Below are 15536 nucleotides of genomic sequence, written 5' to 3'. Positions count from 1 at the left end.
TGCTGTTCCATACCCAGGCAACCTCAGTAGTCCAATAAGAGTCCTTGGGCAAGAGTTATAATTCTGATATCTTACATCTTAGCATGATTACAATTGCAAGTTACTGTGGATAAGACTGTATGACAAACGTCATCAATGTACAGCAGTTTAATCCATTATAAAGCACCATTTACGGATTTAACACTTATGATTACTAATCATTAAATCTATTAATCACTAGTCCTAGACTACACACCCTTGTGAAGAGATCCAAGCAAACTGTAGACTAGACCTAATCCAGATCAAGCCTGATCATAGTCTAAAAATACTGTCAAATGGAAATTCTTTAGTCTAAATCTAAATATATCATAAATAAATTCTGTCTAAGGATCCAGCCCTTAGTTCTCATTTACTGCTTAATTGTAGTAATTAAGCCTTGAGTATATTCAGATAAACCAAATGAGTTTATCTAGCATTTAATTCTTCTGGGAAGGGGCTAGATTTTAGAACATTATGAGGATTTGATGGCCATTTAGCCATTACAGAAGGTAAGGAACTGATGTTTGATGACTAGGATCACAAAGGCAACACTAACATTTTATAAGTTATTAGATGGAGCTCCAGAAAACACAGTTCCACTGTACAGCCCAGTGCTTAAGGGTTTTATATTCCTCCCACTGATGCTTCCCATTGTGCATTTTAAGATTATGTTCAGCTGATTCAGAGAGTCTCCTTTCATTTAATTTTGTTCCCCTTCATTACACTCTTTCAGGCAGATCTCCTGTGAGTGCACAGGTGTGTATTTGTTTTCTAAATTAGTGCACCTTGTATTCACAAATTACCGTACATTTCTATAAACTTTTGGTCATATATTTTTTATTGCAGTTGATGTAATTATTTTGTTAAAAGTAACACTAATTCTGTACAAAGGAATCTGTAAGCCTGTTAATGAAGCTTATATTTTTAACCTTTTTAATGATGGGAATAAATTACATTTAAAGGCAAAACTCATATTAAATATTCAGAGAGTGGTGCATCATATTAGATAAATGAGAGTTGGTGCATTGATCATCAACAAACAGGGTAACGTGGTGATCTAGAGAAGGTTTATCCAAGTCAGTGGTTCTCAAACTGTGGTACATGTACCAGTATGCAAAGCACAATCTGAAAATGTACTACCTTCCCAGAAAATGTCTTATTGAGTCTTTGGAAATCTAAAGTTTTTATGTGTAAGTAACATCATCTGTTTCAGAATTTTCATAATTATTTTTAAATGAAATTATTTTGCAAAAAATAGCAACATAATCTGAAGCAGTGCAATTCCACAATAAAGAATATTGCCACCCCAGTTCACAAAATAGATGGAGCATCCTTCAGTGCTAGCGTGTGGATTGTAAAAGCACAAAATTGGTGACTAATTTTGATTACCGCCTGCAAAAGGGATAACAAGACCAAGACCAAGTACCGTAATAAAACGAATGCCATAATAAAATCTGCATTTAAAGCCCACTGATCTCATAACTTCATTGCATGGGTAGGTTCAGCCTGATGTCAGCAGTCAATGCATATATACACCTAATAACAAAAACACACACCTAACAATGGCTGATAGGTGGTATGTGGAGGTTTTGGTTTGATAATGGGTGATACCTGGTCTAAAAAGTTTGAGTACCACTGATCTAAGAATTTATCTTATACTGATCTAACCACGGGTAGTGTCACAGGTTGTGTGACAGGTAGTTTTGCTGTTGTGGGTTGTGGGTTAGAGACCCATTCCGGTTGACAGTCTGTGATGAGTTTGGTGTGTTCTCCCTGTGTCTGTGTGAATTTCCTCCAGGTGCTCTGGTTTCTTCTCACAGTCAAAAAATGTTGGTAGGTGGATTGGTTACTCAAAAAAGCATCCACAGATGTGTGAGTGAATGTGTGAGTGTGTGTTGCCATGTGAAGGACTGGTGCCCCTTCCAGGGTGTGTTCCTGCCTTGCACCCAGTGATTCCAGACACACTGAACTGGATAATGAATGAATGATCTAACCACTCCATCACATCACCACATAATTTCCACAATCTTCATGGACTGCACTGAGATTGGCTGCCTGTCATTTGTTGTCTCTGTTCTGGTTCAAACAGGGATTAAGCAAAAAGAATCTTCTCTCTGAATGTGGTGTTCCTGTGTCCAAGATGGCTGTCCATATATTAACAGAGTGTTAAAGTTACTGTAAATTACTGTCATATAGTTTATAAGCGATTCTATTTGTGTCTCATTAAATAAGTCATGCACACCCAATAATATCCAGCTGTTACTGATATTGCTAAAAATGCTAACTGGTATTGCTAAAACGCCAACAAGCTAACAATGAAAACCTAGAGCATAGGATCTTCTGAATGTTTACTGGAACATGGTCAGCTTGAGTGTGACATCATTCCCTTATCCGCAATTCCAAGTTAAATGGAACGCAGTATAAATAGTTTTAAACATGACTGCCCAAATGTGGTGGACCCACACCATGGAGCATAAATGGGTTCATTCAGGGACTACATTTAAGTTGCCCTTTATAAAAAATAAATAAATAAATAAATAAAATAAAATAAAATAAAATAAAAAACTAAATGCTGTAATTACTTTCATAAATTTTGTGATTTCCTGTGGTAAAAATGATTTGTCCTTAAAGTAGCTCATGAAATACTTATCTAAGTATATCCTACATTTGAATTAATGACTTCTAGTTATGACTTCTGGTTCTTATTAACTGGTTTGACTGAGTTTATGTTAATTTACATAATGTAATGTTTACATAGGTTTTTACTGTACTGCCCAGCTGTTTTAGGAACACCATTCAACAGCAACAATGATAGGCAGTTAGCAAAGGGATAGAACAAGAATGCATTTATAAAAGAGGGTGTGCTAGGGGGAAAGGCAACATGAATTGGGTGAGTAGTAAAACAAATTAGTCATTATGCAAATAGCATGGTGCAATGAGTTTATGAAATAAGATGGCATCTCAATAAGGTTGCCCTGAGCAAACAAATAATAATATCTGATGTATTTCAAACACAACCGGCTCACTTTCACTCAGTTAAATATTTATCAAAACAATATTTCATTTTTAGTGTCCTATTAATGATCAGAACAACACAGATTGGCCAGCGTCTGTGGACAAGTGCTCATCCAACATTTCTTTTTTTAACGAAGGGTATTTATATAGTAATTTGTTCCCCTTCACTGCAGTAATGATCTACTATTCTGGGAAAACTTAGGCTAGAAAATGTCTGTGAAAAGCTGGTGTCATTCAGCCACATGAGCATTAGTAAGATCAGGTATTGATGAAGGATGATTATTCCTGAGTCTTATACACCACTTCAAATCATCACAAATGTATCGGATGAAGCTGTGCCACTCCAGCAATAGCCCTGTGCCCTCCAGCCCCCCAGGGGGCCATCCCCCACTTTGGGAACCACTGATATACAGTTTTAGTGCTGGGCGATTTGAGCGCAAATCAATATCATGATTAACTGTACATTTTGCCACGATTACGATTAATGAACGATTATTTTGTTTTTGTATTTCTGACCCTCACGGTTCAGTGACGAGGCTTGTAACGTAAATATGCTCCAGTGTTAAAGCTGGGATATTTTTTCTAATGTTGCTGGGAGCTTGTTCCTCTCTTGTTTTTTGAGCACTTGGTGTATGATTGTGCTTTGGTCCCTGAAACAGTTTTTTCTCAGAGTTTACATTTGACTGTTTGTACAGTGTCTTATTAATTATAGTCAAAACACAACACAAGGTTTTGTGTTCTTGTGTTCTTTGGTATGAGCTGCTCGAGTTGCTTGGTTTGTCTCTGCATTTAGGTTGCTTCCATGTGGCAGATAGGGGCAGAATCACATGCCTACAGCTTGATAGCATGGTTTTAAAGGGACAGTACATGAAAACACAGTGGGAACATAACAGAATACAAAAAAAAACATTTAAAATAATTGGTATAATCAATATAGACAAGATTATGTCAATTAGAAGTTCTGAATGTCGATTTCGATGCAGTATACAGATTAGCCATGACATTATGACCACCTCCTTAATGCTACACTCACTGTCCAACTCTCAGCTGAACTGACCATAGAAGAGCACTTTGTAGTTCAGCGCTGTTGGAGTAATTGTACAACTATAAAGTAGTTCTGTGGTTAATGAAGCGGATGAGAGAACTGTCAATGAGAGAATGGACAGTGGGTATATGGGTGTATATGTATCAAAGTATTGACCATATAGGACATTTCCCACTTGAGGTGATTTTGATAGCTCATAGATCCCCATGATAATAGAAAAATGTGTAGTGTGATTCTGCTAAAAAGAGCAGAGGCACAGAATGAAATCTCATGAGATCTGAACAGACCTCTCTATTTGATGCACACAGCTAGTCCTGTACTTCAGGTTCTGAACAGAATTATTCCAATTCCTCCCTTCAAAGAAAGTCGCCTGGGTCTCTTGGATTCAAACAAGCTTCTACTGTGTTCTTTTTTCAGTGTGAGTAAAGAGTATTACAAAATATAGCACATGAAAAAGCTGTTCATTATTTCTGAAAAGGTGTTAAATCTGCCACATTCAGGGGAATGCTAAATTTCACTATATTCATTAATGGAAAACAAACAGTTCATGGTTTCCCCAGGCATGTTTAATCATGTCCTTGGGGTTTTTCTTTGTGATAAAGTAGAAATCTTTAATATAACAAGACAACAGGTGCACAGCCTTAGCACTGCTGTCACAGAGCTCCAGGTTTCTGAAGTCCTAAATTAGGTATATTTTCTCTCTGTCTGCATGGGTTTCATCCAGGTGTGCCAGTTTCATAGCACAATCCAGAGTCCCATGTTGTTTGGTGGATTACTGCCTGATTCTGGGTAGGATCTAGACACACCATGACCTGTACTGGTTACACACCATGCATAAACTGGTTACAGAATATACATGTCCTGTACTGATACTGGATAATAACTCCTGGATTTTACTCATTGCCAGAGGCATCCCATCATTCCAGAGAACTTTCCACTGATTCCACTGACCAATGCTATGTTCAACGTAGGTATCATAGCCAGCTTAAGATGGTTATGTTCATCTTAAATTTATTTACTTTGTTTCTGTGGAGATTATACCACTGAATATCAATGCCCACAATGTGAGCTCAATAAAACATCTGAATTCACTTAACATATGGGATGTCCACAAAATTAGTGTAATAAATTAGTGTAAATAAAGAATTGTATATTTTATGTGGAAAAAAACTCACTTGTCAAAGTATATAAAAGTGGAAGTATATAAAGACTGTAAAGCCTTTATGTCGCAACAGAAAATGCTTCTATATATAACCCTGAATACATGAACAACCTTTTGCATGATTAAAGGGTTTTTTGCATTGTGTTCTTCAGACTGATGGAGAATGTACTATATAGACAGTTCTATATAAGTACGTTTTAGAAAAGGGTTCTATATGGCACCAAAAAGGGTTCTTCTATTGTTACGATGTCAAGCTTGTCACAATTGAAGAACCCTTTTAGGGGCCATATAGAAACCTTTTCAAAAAGGTGCTGTATAGAATGATCTATAGCACATTCTCAATCCAGACGAATATGGAAATGGCTGCATTATTCATTCATTTAATTAATTAATTTATTTTTTTACATTTATTTAACCAGGCAAGTCATTAAGGACAGCTTCATATTTACAATACCAGCCTGGCAAAAGGCACAGCCTCTTGAAAAATACACAACAGCCACATATGGACATACAAAAATTTACAATAAAAGTGAGGGATAAAATATCAAAATGAAATTACTAGGCAGTGAAAAAAAACAGTGCATATCAGCTTTACCACAATTGCATTTAGTAGTTAAGATGTCTGTAATAGATCTCCTAAAAACTAACCTAGGAATACATTTTTGCATTCTCAGTAGGTTTTGCAGTGATTTCCAGTTTCTGGCTGCAGCAGACTGAAATGTGGACAATACCAGCACTGAGTTCAATTTGGGGATGTGATCTGAAGGGTGGTACCAGTATTATAAACTGTAAAAATTACCAGCAAATGGCATAATTTGGAGGGGACAGACCTAGAAGGGTGTTGTAGATGAGATTCTACCAATGAATAGTCCAGTGGATGTGTAACGATGGCCAAGTGACAGACGAATAAAGCAATCAGTAATGTGTTTTAAGAGGTGCATTAATAGCATACTGGATAGCAGAATGATAAAGTACATCCAAAAAAATAAAGTTTTTGAAGGAGGCTTTTACAGGCTGACCAGTATATGACATCACCATAATCTAACATAGGCAGAATAGTCATTTGCACTAAATTTAATTTGGCAGAGTGACTCAGAGAAGCACACATTCTATATAAGAAGCAAATTTTAGATTGCAGCTTTCTAATGTGGGTAGAGAATGACCGAAAGGGATAGACGAATATCCCTTTGTCTATCGTCTTCGAATATCCCTTCTAAGCCAGACTTCCAAGTATTGGTATTCTGTGATTTATTTTTATGCCTTCTGAAGTAGTGATATTTTCGTCTGGCCTTGGTATAAAACCCTTCTTGCCAAACCACGTAACTTTGGTAGTGTTTATCATAAGATTTAAGGAAAGAAAACTTCTTGCACCCTAAGAAAGTTATTTTGAAGTGAGTTAATTACTACCTCTTAGGTGGGACCAAAAGCATAAATAAATGTATAATCAGCGTAAAGATGTATAGATGTATCTACAATGGAAGAGGCAATATTGCTTATAAACAGGGATTAAGCAAAAAGAATCTTCTCTCTGAATGTGGTGTTCCTGTGTCCAAGATGGCTGTCCATATATTAACAGAGTGTTATAGTTACTGTAAATTACTGTCATATAGTTTATAAGCGATTCTATTTGTGTCTCATTAAATAAGTCATGCACACCCAATAATATCCAGCTGTTACATGTCCACATATTTCCGTGGTGTTTGTATGCGCGAATTATTGCATGATATGCTGATGCCAACTGATATTGCTAAAAATGCTAACTGGTATTGCTAAAACGCCAACAAGCTAACAATGAAAACCTAGAGCATAGGATCTTCTGAATGTTTACTGGAACATGGTCAGCTTGAGTGTGACATCATTCCCTTATCCGCAATTCCAAGTTAAATGGAACGCAGTATAAATAGTTTTAAACATGACTGCCCAAATGTGGTGGACCCACACCATGGAGCATAAATGGGTTCATTCAGGGACTACATTTAAGTTGCCCTTTATAAAAAATAAATAAATAAATAAATAAAATAAAATAAAATAAAATAAAAAACTAAATGCTGTAATTACTTTCATAAATTTTGTGATTTCCTGTGGTAAAAATGATTTGTCCTTAAAGTAGCTCATGAAATACTTATCTAAGTAAATCCTACATTTGAATTAATGACTTCTAGTTATGACTTCTGGTTCTTATTAACTGGTTTGACTGAGTTTATGTTAATTTACATAATGTAATGTTTACATAGGTTTTTACTGTACTGCCCAGCTGTTTTAGGAACACCATTCAACAGCAACAATGATAGGCAGTTAGCAAAGGGATAGAACAAGAATGCATTTATAAAAGAGGGTGTGCTAGGGGGAAAGGCAACATGAATTGGGTGAGTAGTAAAACAAATTAGTCATTATGCAAATAGCATGGTGCAATGAGTTTATGAAATAAGATGGCATCTCAATAAGGTTGCCCTGAGCAAACAAATAATAATATCTGATGTATTTCAAACACAACCGGCTCACTTTCACTCAGTTAAATATTTATCAAAACAATATTTCATTTTTAGTGTCCTATTAATGATCAGAACAACACAGATTGGCCAGCGTCTGTGGACAAGTGCTCATCCAACATTTCTTTTTTTAACGAAGGGTATTTATATAGTAATTTGTTCCCCTTCACTGCAGTAATGATCTACTATTCTGGGAAAACTTAGGCTAGAAAATGTCTGTGAAAAGCTGGTGTCATTCAGCCACATGAGCATTAGTAAGATCAGGTATTGATGAAGGATGATTATTCCTGAGTCTTATACACCACTTCAAATCATCACAAATGTATCGGATGAAGCTGTGCCACTCCAGCAATAGCCCTGTGCCCTCCAGCCCCCCAGGGGGCCATCCCCCACTTTGGGAACCACTGATATACAGTTTTAGTGCTGGGCGATTTGAGCGCAAATCAATATCATGATTAACTGTACATTTTGCCACGATTACGATTAATGAACGATTATTTTGTTTTTGTATTTCTGACCCTCACGGTTCAGTGACGAGGCTTGTAACGTAAATATGCTCCAGTGTTAAAGCTGGGATATTTTTTCTAATGTTGCTGGGAGCTTGTTCCTCTCTTGTTTTTTGAGCACTTGGTGTATGATTGTGCTTTGGTCCCTGAAACAGTTTTTTTCTCAGAGTTTACATTTGACTGTTTGTACAGTGTCTTATTAATTATAGTCAAAACACAACACAAGGTTTTGTGTTCTTGTGTTCTTTGGTATGAGCTGCTCGAGTTGCTTGGTTTGTCTCTGCATTTAGGTTGCTTCCATGTGGCAGATAGGGGCAGAATCACATGCCTACAGCTTGATAGCATGGTTTTAAAGGGACAGTACATGAAAACACAGTGGGAACATAACAGAATACAAAAAAAAAACATTTAAAATAATTGGTATAATCAATATAGACAAGATTATGTCAATTAGAAGTTCTGAATGTCGATTTCGATGCAGTATACAGATTAGCCATGACATTATGACCACCTCCTTAATGCTACACTCACTGTCCAACTCTCAGCTGAACTGACCATAGAAGAGCACTTTGTAGTTCAGCGCTGTTGGAGTAATTGTACAACTATAAAGTAGTTCTGTGGTTAATGAAGCGGATGAGAGAACTGTCAATGAGAGAATGGACAGTGGGTATATGGGTGTATATGTATCAAAGTATTGACCATATAGGACATTTCCCACTTGAGGTGATTTTGATAGCTCATAGATCCCCATGATAATAGAAAAATGTGTAGTGTGATTCTGCTAAAAAGAGCAGAGGCACAGAATGAAATCTCATGAGATCTGAACAGACCTCTCTATTTGATGCACACAGCTAGTCCTGTACTTCAGGTTCTGAACAGAATTATTCCAATTCCTCCCTTCAAAGAAAGTCGCCTGGGTCTCTTGGATTCAAACAAGCTTCTACTGTGTTCTTTTTTCAGTGTGAGTAAAGAGTATTACAAAATATAGCACATGAAAAAGCTGTTCATTATTTCTGAAAAGGTGTTAAATCTGCCACATTCAGGGGAATGCTAAATTTCACCATATTCATTAATGGAAAACAAACAGTTCATGGTTTCCCCAGGCATGTTTAATCATGTCCTTGGGGTTTTTCTTTGTGATAAAGTAGAAATCTTTAATATAACAAGACAACAGGTGCACAGCCTTAGCACTGCTGTCACAGAGCTCCAGGTTTCTGAAGTCCTAAATTAGGTATATTTTCTCTCTGTCTGCATGGGTTTCATCCAGGTGTGCCAGTTTCATAGCACAATCCAGAGTCCCATGTTGTTTGGTGGATTACTGCCTGATTCTGGGTAGGATCTAGACACACCATGACCTGTACTGGTTACACACCATGCATAAACTGGTTACAGAATATACATCTCCTGTACTGATACTGGATAATAACTCCTGGATTTTACTCATTGCCAGAGGCATCCCATCATTCCAGAGAACTTTCCACTGATTCCACTGACCAATGCTATGTTCAACGTAGGTATCATAGCCAGCTTAAGATGGTTATGTTCATCTTAAATTTATTTACTTTGTTTCTGTGGAGATTATACCACTGAATATCAATGCCCACAATGTGAGCTCAATAAAACATCTGAATTCACTTAACATATGGGATGTCCACAAAATTAGTGTAATAAATTAGTGTAAATAAAGAATTGTATATTTTATGTGGAAAAAAACTCACTTGTCAAAGTATATAAAAGTGGAAGTATATAAAGACTGTAAAGCCTTTATGTCGCAACAGAAAATGCTTCTATATATAACCCTGAACACATGAACAACCTTTTGCATGATTAAAGGGTTTTTTGCATTGTGTTCTTCAGACTGATGGAGAATGTACTATATAGACAGTTCTATATAAGTACGTTTTAGAAAAGGGTTCTATATGGCACCAAAAAGGGTTCTTCTATTGTTACGATGTCAAGCTTGTCACAATTGAAGAACCCTTTTAGGGGCCATATAGAAACCTTTTCAAAAAGGTGCTGTATAGAATGATCTATAGCACATTCTCAATCCAGACGAATATGGAAATGGCTGCATTATTCATTCATTTAATTAATTAATTTATTTTTTTACATTTATTTAACCAGGCAAGTCATTAAGGACAGCTTCATATTTACAATACCAGCCTGGCAAAAGGCACAGCCTCTTGAAAAATACACAACAGCCACATATGGACATACAAAAATTTACAATAAAAGTGAGGGATAAAATATCAAAATGAAATTACTAGGCAGTGAAAAAAAACAGTGCATATCAGCTTTACCACAATTGCATTTAGTAGTTAAGATGTCTGTAATAGATCTCCTAAAAACTAACCTAGGAATACATTTTTGCATTCTCAGTAGGTTTTGCAGTGATTTCCAGTTTCTGGCTGCAGCAGACTGAAATGTGGACAATACCAGCACTGAGTTCAATTTGGGGATGTGATCTGAAGGGTGGTACCAGTATTATAAACTGTAAAAATTACCAGCAAATGGCATAATTTGGAGGGGACAGACCTAGAAGGGTGTTGTAGATGAGATTCTACCAATGAATAGTCCAGTGGATGTGTAACGATGGCCAAGTGACAGACGAATAAAGCAATCAGTAATGTGTTTTAAGAGGTGCATTAATAGCATACTGGATAGCAGAATGATAAAGTACATCCAAAAAAATAAAGTTTTTGAAGGAGGCTTTTACAGGCTGACCAGTATATGACATCACCATAATCTAACATAGGCAGAATAGTCATTTGCACTAAATTTAATTTGGCAGAGTGACTCAGAGAAGCACACATTCTATATAAGAAGCAAATTTTAGATTGCAGCTTTCTAATGTGGGTAGAGAATGACCGAAAGGGATAGACGAATATCCCTTTGTCTATCGTCTTCGAATATCCCTTCTAAGCCAGACTTCCAAGTATTGGTATTCTGTGATTTATTTTTATGCCTTCTGAAGTAGTGATATTTTCGTCTGGCCTTGGTATAAAACCCTTCTTGCCAAACCACGTAACTTTGGTAGTGTTTATCATAAGATTTAAGGAAAGAAAACTTCTTGCACCCTAAGAAAGTTATTTTGAAGTGAGTTAATTACTACCTCTTAGGTGGGACCAAAAGCATAAATAAATGTATAATCAGCGTAAAGATGTATAGATGTATCTACAATGGAAGAGGCAATATTGCTTATGTATACTGAAAATACTGTTGGGCCTAAAATCGAACCCTGAGGTACACCCTTAGTAACATAAAAAGGCTTTGAGAGGATTTGCTCTGCTTTAACTCGCTGCACCCTATTTGGAAGGTAGATAGAAAACCACACCAAGGAATGACTTGTAACTCTAATGCTGGCCAACATACCAAGAAGAAACAAGTGGTCGATAGTATACAAAACCTTTAGCCAGGTCAATAAATATTGCTGCACCATATTGTTTAGCATCTAAAGCAGAAATAATATTGTTAAGAATATTAAGGGTAGCAGTAACGCAGCCATAACCTGATCTAAACCCTTGAGTATCACATAGAATATTAAAGGTAACCAGACAATTTATAAATTGCTTATTTATGAGCTTTTCAAACACCTTTAATAGGCAAGGTAATATAGAGATTGGTCTGTAACAATCAGGGTCTGTGTGATCACCTACCTTAAAAAGGGAACTTACTAGAGCTGCTTTCCATGCTTTTTGGAATTCTGCAGTATAAAGAGACAGATTAAAAAGGTCTGCAAATGGGGCAGGGTGGCGCGGTGACGCAGAAGGCGGTGTCACAGTCACACAGCTCCAGGGACCTGGAGGTTGTGGGATCGATTCCCACTCCAGGTGACTGTCTGTGAGGGGTTTTGTGTGTTCTCTCCGTGTCTGCTTGGGTTTCCTCCGGGTGCTCTGATTTCCTCCCATAGTCCAAAAACACATGTTGGTAGGTGGATTGGTGACTCAAAAGTGTCCATAGATGTGAGTGTGTATGTTACCTTGTGAAGGTCTGGTGTCCCCTCCAAGGTGTATTCCTGCCTTACGCCCAATGATTCCAGGTAAGTTCTGGACCCATCGTGACCCTGAACTGGATAAGCGCTTACAGATAATGGATGGATCAATGTAAATGGGGCTGTTCATCAGACTCTGCTGGTTTTTTAGTATCTAATTTACGTAGTTCATCTACTACCTCATCCATTAATACAGCCTGCAGGGTGGAACTATGATTAGGGCCCTGGGACCTAGCAGGCAGGGTTGGGTAAGAAAACTTGGTTAGGTTGAGCAGCATGTCTAATGGGGAGGTATTAGATATGCAGGGGGGTTTTACAGACAGTTTTTATAAAATGCTGATTAAAAATGTTGACCATACACACTTTATCACTGACTTTAAGGTCATCCTTGTTAAGCAATGTAGAAAGCTGAACAGAAGGCCTGTTTTCAAGATTTGTGTTGGGAGAACTGTACTTTGAAATAATTAGCTGTGGCCTTTCTAACAGCTTGTGTGTCTTTATTCCTAATTTGATTAAATGCTAAATAATCTGCAGGGGCCTTAGATGTCCGTGCCTTGTGCCAAGCAGCATTTTTTTGTGTAAAAGCACTACAAGCTCATGATCAAACCAAGAGCTATTCCTTGTTTTAATCCTTATTTGCTTATAGGCACCAAACAGATAGCAAAACAGACTCCAAGCATCATTTATAGAAAGGAATCAGACTAATTTCAGACCATTTCACATTAAATAAATCAGGTAAAAAGGTTTGAATATCAAAATATTTAAAATATATTTTATAATTGATCTGGGAAGGTTTTTTAACAGGGCAATTTTTTTGTGCACTGGCAGTAAAGGAGTGATCACTAAGATCACTACTAAATACACCAGTCTGATACAAATATGGGGATTTGTAAGAATAATATCAATCAGTTTGGCCTTTTCCGTAATTCAGGGGTCATACCTGGTAGGAATTGTATGATTTGATTGAGACTTAAAGAGTCAAATTGCAGCAAAACTTGACAGGTGATTTGAGCATATCCAAATTCACCTAAAAGAACAAATTCTGACCTGATAAAGGAGGCTAAGATATTGCCTAGGGCTGTGAGGGTACAGGCAGTGGCTGATGGAGATATATAGCAAACAGCTATGGGAAAAAACAAAACAAAAAACGCTGTTTGATAGCATAATCTTTACAGCACAATTAAGTCAAATTGTTTTGGTATGAATTTTGTTCGCAACAGAACACTCAAGATTTTCTCTGGTAAAAATAGCCACTCCCACACCTTTAGAAGATTTATCCTTTCTAAAAATTTTATAATTAACATGCCAGTCCAGCAAGTGCTGTAGTACCTCTTTAAGAGAGGCATCAAAACACCAAGAAGCATGAGAGAAACACAGTGGTGTAATCAACATCACTCCATACTTTCTATGTAGTGCACTATGCAAGTCATGAAATTACTGGATCTAGAACTTAATAGCCCATAATATATTTCAAATGCAACAACATTCATATTTATTTATATCTATTCCTATGTTGGAATCTGAAATCTAGTCATATCTGCATGTATATACATTGTAGTTTTATGACTTGCATAATTCACTATACAGTGAGTGAGGAGATGTTTCAATTTCAGCCAGAGACAAATGTGTGACATCAGCATTTCTGAAAACCTCAGTTTTCTTTCATCCACACGAGGACAGTGAAAATGGCATTTTAAAAAATCTCCATCTTGGAGAATGTTTTCAAAAACCTCCATTCAGTGACATAAGCTGTTTTACTGTTTTCATGTGGAGGAGACGCCAAAATGCAGATAAAACATTAGTTGTTAAAAATAAATCTAATTTTCTTAAGTACCTAAAACTTTTGCATAGTATTGTACTAAAAAAAAGTTATGTTAGATGTATGTTATTGGTCACTAAATGTACAAACAACGTAAATTTTTTACGTTTGATTTTAAGTCCAGATTTGTTCCCTAAAAGTACATTACACTTCTCTTACAGAAGGAGAGGTGAATATTTGTAATCTTTAATTATACAGCTGTGTAAAATTTAAGAACATAATATAAGTCATGGAGGTGAAATAGAATATAATGGTATATGATAGATTACGATTTCCAATTAAAGGTAGAGAATATTTTCAGTAAAGGATACCACCACAGTGACAGTTTTTCTGACAGTGTATGTGCTATTGTTTATGATCAGTTTACTAGATTGGTTGTTGCTGTTTTCTGCTGCAGTAGTTTGTGACAAATAAGTCACTTGCATAACTTTTCTCTTTAAATTACAGGACTCCCATTGACATCCTGTTGTTACCAGCAGGAAGGTCTGCCCTTGCAGCACTGACACTAGCAACTAGATAGAATAACAGGAGAAAAATACTAGCCTGCTTTCTGTGAACTTGTTTTCTAAAAACTCAATTTTCTCAAGCTCCATAAGGAGACATTCAACAAAACTGAATGGTTAAACATGCTTCCGTTAAAGGTGACAATCAAAATTTTAGTCATAAAACACTTTTTTTATATATAAAGTTCTGGGGATGTTTCCTCACTACTCACTAGTTTTCTGATCTGTTTGTGTGCTCAAAACTGGCCTGATGTGTTTATGAAGCCCCACACAGTAAATTCACCAGTGTTAAATCAACACTATTAGTGTTAACTTAACACTATTAGTGTAATAATATAACACTCTCAGTGTTAAAATAACACTAATAGTGTTGATTTAACACTGGTCAATTTACTGTGCTGTACCTGTAATAATAATAAAAAAAATAACTAATGGTGTCTGCCTGGTATTCTAGGCATTTCTCTCAGCTCACAGAAGGAAAACAAAGACAAAGGGATCTTCAAATGTTGATTCTCTATTCCTGCTCCTCAGGTGGGTAATAATGACTTATTTTTGCTGAAGATGGAACTGACTCTAAATTTGGGAGAGCACTAACTGACAGAAAGTGCTATAAATCCAAACAACTCGAGTAACAAATAAAAGACAAGTTCGCCTTCAGCAACATACAAAGAGTCCTGTTATCCACACTCTCCTTGAGCATTCTAGGAGCACAGCTGGTACTACACTTCTAATACTGGCCCATCAACTACTCTGGACTCACTTGATTATCATGAATCTGCCCGTTATGCCAGCAGAGTGCCTCCACGAGGCCTTATCAGACTTTATCAGATGGAAGATGTTGCCTCTTGCTCAAAGCCAGGAGAGGTTTGCTGGCTTGGAAGCAGGGAACAGAGTAGCTCTGACCATGTTTTTTGCTCATGACAAAACCAGCAAATGACACCGACTCACTCATGGTCATGGTGGAAAAATTAGCAAAACTTCTCTGATG

General features: G+C 36.7%; 1 protein-coding gene across 1 annotated transcript in view; it reads left to right on the top strand.

Moving 5' to 3' along the window:
* lhcgr (luteinizing hormone/choriogonadotropin receptor) overlaps positions 1-15536 on the top strand; it is a 56501-nt gene that overhangs the window by 389 nt on the left and 40576 nt on the right. The window lies entirely within an intron of this gene.

This window comes from Hoplias malabaricus, chromosome 8, assembly GCF_029633855.1.
Source record: "Hoplias malabaricus isolate fHopMal1 chromosome 8, fHopMal1.hap1, whole genome shotgun sequence".
NCBI lineage: Eukaryota > Metazoa > Chordata > Actinopteri > Characiformes > Erythrinidae > Hoplias > Hoplias malabaricus.
Note: the sequence above shows the minus strand (reverse complement) of the source record. Positions and strands in the feature narration are given on the sequence as shown.